This window comes from Petaurus breviceps, unplaced genomic scaffold (assembly GCF_028583685.1).
Source record: "Petaurus breviceps papuanus isolate PSGF00001 unplaced genomic scaffold, PetGlider_PUasm1.0 99, whole genome shotgun sequence".
Lineage (NCBI taxonomy): Eukaryota > Metazoa > Chordata > Mammalia > Diprotodontia > Petauridae > Petaurus > Petaurus breviceps.
This window is the reverse complement of record NW_027187465.1, coordinates 6,560,594-6,566,134: the sequence shown is the minus strand read 5'-3', so window position 1 is coordinate 6,566,134 and position 5,541 is coordinate 6,560,594.

The following is a 5,541-nucleotide window of genomic DNA, read 5'->3' as shown; positions in this document are numbered from 1 at the left end:
GTCCCAGAAACACCCCTGGAATAAAGTGTCCGCCTTGTGAATTGGGGACAAGTTGTATGTTGGCTCCAGAATCAGGAAGATCTGAGTTCAAATGCATTCTCAGACACTTCCTAGAAGCTGCGAGTCACTGAACCTCTGTCTGCCTCAGTTTCTTCAACTGTAAAATTGTGATAATAATTATAGCACTTACCTCCCAGGGCTGCTGTGAGGATCAAATGAGATGTCGCATATAGTAGATGTTATAGCGCTGTCGCATATAGTAGATGTTATATAAATGTTAGCTATCATTATTATTAAAAGCAGCTGTAAAACTTTACAATCTACATTTTACCTGAGGGGCACATCTTGATGACTTCCAGGAGCTGGGTCCTTTTGGCACAATTGCCACATCTGCCCTAAGCTCAAGCTATTTTTCTTCTGAACTCTGTCTGTATTTCTTGGAGATTGTATGACAGACCTTTTTTGGGGAGGATGTTTTTTTCTTTTTCCAATTGTTCTTACACTAGCTTAGTAAACATTGCTTTCTAAGATCTGATTAAGTCTGACTGAGTAATTGATTATCAGTCTATATAAGTAGATATCAACTGATGATCAATGGGGGCTTGTGAGCTACTTCAATAGAACACCCCCCCCCCCCCACCACAGAACCAAAGTGTCAGCTGCTCTCTGGGGATTCAATTTGCCTGGTAAAAAGGGGTTGAGATTAGTAATTAAGAGGAATGTTCTATAAGATGCAGAAAGGCGGGGGGCAAAGAAAGAGGATGTGACTAGCCCAAGATTATACAACGAGTCATAGGCAGGAGTTAAACTAGATTTTAGGCATCCTATCTGCTATTTCTGCAGTTTGACACTGCTGGCCATATTTGAGGGAATGAGTCAACTTTTCATCCACATCTCTGAGGCTGTCTCAGGTCATGTCCGTCTTAGTTCTTTCAATGCTAGCCACTTTCCTTAGGCAGCCTGATGATTGCATAAGTGCCTTGCCCAGTACGATCTGCCTGAGGAGATTTTTTTTTTAAACCAATACTCCCAGTTCGATGACCGTCATCGATGTTATAGGAGAAATTCCCATTTCAGCAGTGTTGGATTAGATATTTTATGACATTTTATGATGTTATGCTTTATATATTCAGGACAATCCTCTTGTTTCCCATCCTCACCCTGACACATACACCAAACATATGGCTTGGTTTTCAACCTCAGCAGATGTCTCTGTTGAAAGAATACTGACTCACAGACTGGACTGGGCTGGGAATTCTGATTCGCAGGGAACTGGCTTTTACTAATCTTTCTTCTTTTCTTATAAGTAAATATGGGGCCACTCTAGACAGTTTTCTATCCTACTCAGAGTTTGTTGTCATTTGTCCTTCATTTAATTTTATTTTTTTTAAAAGCAATTGGGGTTAAGTAACTTGCTCAAGTTTAGACGGCCAGTTATTTTGTGTGGGTGCCAAGTATCTGAGGCCGGAACCAATCCTGTGTCTTCCAATGCCGGGGCCGGCGGTTACTCACTATGCCACCTGGATGCCCCAAAGTGATATTCTTTTCTTTTGGCTTTTTTTTGAAGGGCAACTGGAATTAAGTGACTTGCCCAGGGTCACACAGCTAGTAAGTGTGTCAAGTGTCTGAGGCCAGGTTTGAACTCAGGTCCTCCTGACTCCAGGACCGGTGCTCTATTCACTGCACCACCTAGCCACCCTTGTCCTTCATTTTAAAGAGGACCAATGACATCATAGGTGATGTCTGGACTTTCCAGTGAATTGTATTTAAGCGAGGCAGAGTTGCACAAAGCTGTCAGACTCACTCTTTCTTCCAGAGTTGCTGTGGTTCAGTGGTAGGACAAAAGTCCAGATGATTGACGATGACCTGGAATGATCCGGGTGTCTTTGATATCTGACCAAGTTCTAAGTGATCTACACCGTCTGCTTCAGTTGCCTCCATGGCTGTTGGAACAAATTATTCTCATCCACCTATTCGGCTGGGGAAAGTCTTCTCATGTTTGGGGTAGACACCCCCTAACTCCCCGTCAGTTTTGAGGCAGTTACTTACCCTCAATCTGGTTTAGCCTGTCTGCCATGATAGTTTTACTGGGACATGATTGCTACAACTTCTTGAAGCCATAGGTGAGAGTTAGGTGGTGAATGGACACCAAGGGTGGATGAACAGCCTTGAAATGGGTTTGGCAGTCTTCCCACTAGAGCTGCCAGTCCTCTTGTAATACCCTAACATCCCACTCAGAGTTCTAAGTCAAGGGAGAAGGAAATGGATAATATTGCTGGGGTGACATAGAAGCTGTGGGAGCTGTGGGATTTCAGAGATATAGAGAAGCTTAGAGACCACGCCTTCCCTCTAGTAATTATTTCCTATTTATCCTGCATATGAATTGTTTGTACATATTTGTTTGCCTGTTGTCTCCCCCATTTGATTGTGAGCTCCTGGAGGGAAGGACTGTCTTTTGCCCCTTCTCGGATCCCCAGTGCTTAACACATTCTATACTTAAGGACTTGATTTTTTGAAATAAAATATATAATTTTGCATTTATGTAAAATGCTTTGAAAAGATTTAATATTTAAAATATGGGTCCCCCTTTCCCCCTTCAGAGCATGCTTGGGAATAGTAACAATTCAGAAGGTGTCAGGGTGGTATCATATCAAGCCTGTTGAGTTCCTTGAACTTCCTCTTACAAACATTTCTGTATGGGAAGTTGACCTGGGACGCTCCTCTTTCTCTTTATGGATAAAGGGGATGACTTGCTCAATGGTCAGGAAACAAGAGTCTTGGATTCTCTCACTTGAAATAGAGTAGTCCACAAAAATCCCAGCAGCTTTCTTCCCTTCAAAGGGGTTAGAGTTGCTTATTTGCTGACAGAATTTGGGATCTGGAAAGTCTGGTCTATTGGAGTCTCTGTAGAAAACCAGTGGCATTCCACCAGTTCATGGGGCAGCAGGGTAATGGATAGAAAGAATGAGGGATTTCAACCCATGTCCTCTGATTCCAAGTACCACTCCCACCACTTAGTTATATTATGTTAGAAAAGTTATTTTCCCGGGGTGATTTTTTTTCTCCAAAAAATAATTGGATTGCACTAGAGAACTTCTAAGGCCCAGCTCTGACATCCCCTGTTCTAAGGTCCCTCCCAGCTCTGACATTCCCTGATCTAAGGCTCCTCCTATCTCAAATATTTTACATTCTATAATTCTGGGCTCTTTATAATTTTAGATTGAGTTTTTAATAACTTGTGATGGGTAATTTTCAAGGCAGGTAACCCAACGCATAGGTTGTTGACATGTTATCATTGATGATGGTGGTGGTTTTGTGATAGGACTCTAAGAACAATATAAAGTATAAAATCATAGGATCATGGAAAGGACTTCAGAGGCTAATTCCTTCATTTTGCAGAGAAAGAAACTGAGGCACATGGAGGTGAAGTGACTGAGAATGAATACTGTTGTGAACTGCCGATTCATCTTGCCTTTGTCATCTATTCCATGGCCCATCTTTACTGAATCCATCACAAAACCAACTTAACCAAGTTTCCTCCTGAGATAGCCCCAGAGCTCAAACCAGTCCCCAACAAAGACAACTCTCATTGTCTGACGACCTCATTCTGGATGATTTTCCCTTTTCAGGATTCTATTAAGTGCCATCCACTGCTCCCATAACAAGACATCAGTTACTGGGTGAAATGATGGAGCGAGGGATGTAGAACATGCTAAAAAATATTAATCTGTGAGTGAAAATGATTTTAATTGGATTTCGCCTTTGGGGTCGTGTCCCGGTTCCCTTTTCAATCAGAATCGTCCAGTCAGCAAACCCAACGGCAGCCTTTTCAAATTGAAACTGTGATTGGCTCGCAGAGGTTAATAGGAATGTTGGAAAATAAATAGGTTATTGATTGATAATAACAATCAGCTGACTCCAGTTATACCTTGGTGACCTCCACCCCCCTGACTTTACAGCAAACTCAGTTAGCATCTAATTATGGCTCCGTTTGGCCGTGCTATGTATTAATGAGATCATTAGGCTGCATCGGGGGATGGGGATTGGCAAAGAGGGTGTTTGGGTCTAATTTGAGAAATTAGCCATTGCCAAAGTATGTCATCTTGGCCTGAGGTCCATTTTGTGAGTCTACTAAGCTCTAATGGAGAGGAAGGCATCTGTCTAGGCAATACAGTATAGCTTGAGTCAAGGACTAAGTACGTCCCTTTGTAGAAACCTGCCTCTCCATAGTGGCCATTGAGTCCACCAAATCGAAAAGGCTGAAATCAACTGTAGGTGAGCCAGACAATCACCAAGAGCCTTCACCAATCTCTCATAGCTAACTCAATCCTCAACAGCATTTTAATCAAAGCCCTCTGCTGGACTGGGTCAGAGTACATTCTTTGGCTAAAAACTGGTCTTCCACATCACTTTACCATCAAAAGTGTTTGATCATTGGGTAACTGGACCAGAATGGTGTAGTAGAAGGAGTGGTCAACCTGGAAGACAGAAGATTGAAGTTGGAGTCCCGGACCCAGTGCTTTTGAGTCACGTGTGATTGTGGGCAAGTCCTGTTTGAATGTTTTACTCCCCAGGACTATTATGAGGAAATTTCTTTATGAACACTGAAATGCTAGAGAAATGGGAATCATCATCATCACGATCATGATCATGATCAGCATCATCCCCACAGCTCTATGTTGAGATGCCAACAGACATGTTACATTCTCTACCTTCTAAGATTTTGTGGTCTAGTTGTGGAGAGAGAATATACATACACCCCAAAAGGGTACATAAAGAAGCAAGATGAGGCTGCATGTGTTCTGGGTAAAGACATGGTACATGTGGGAGTGTAGATTGAAGATTTGTCAAATCTGCAGGGGATGAGGAGCTGGAAGGGCAAACTGGCATTTTTGAGGGTAGAACTCGGATCCAAAAAGATCTTGGCAAGTGGGAAAAATGGGTCAAAACTATCTAATGAGGTGGAATTTAAGATGGATCAATGTAAATCCCTCTGTCATGGTTTAAAGATATAGAGGAGCCATGTCCAAATAAAAATTTAAGAGAGAAAGATTCTTTTAATTTACTGAATATTTATTGTAACAACAAAAAATTTATCCTTCTACTTATTATTATAGCTTGCATTTGCATAGTGCTTTAAAGTTGGCAAAACTTTACAAATATCTCATTTGATCTTCAAAACAACCCTGCGAGGTAAGTGTAAAATTTTCATTTTACAGTTAAGGAAACTGAGACAAATAGAGGTAAAGTGACTTGCTCAGGGTCACCCAGCTAGTATGTGTTTGAAGTGGGATTTGAACTCAGGTCCTCCTGACTCCAAGAAATGCACTCAATTCATTGCAACCCCTAGCTGGTATTTGAAAATCATCATTTCATGGAGATTTGATGTGCAGGTCTAGTGCTCTATCCATTCTGCCACCTAATTGCTCCTATTAAACATCTACTGCATGTGGAGTATCTTGTTATGTACTTTGGAAATCTATCTATCTATCTATCTATCTATCTATCTATCTATCTATCTATCTATCTATCTATCTATCT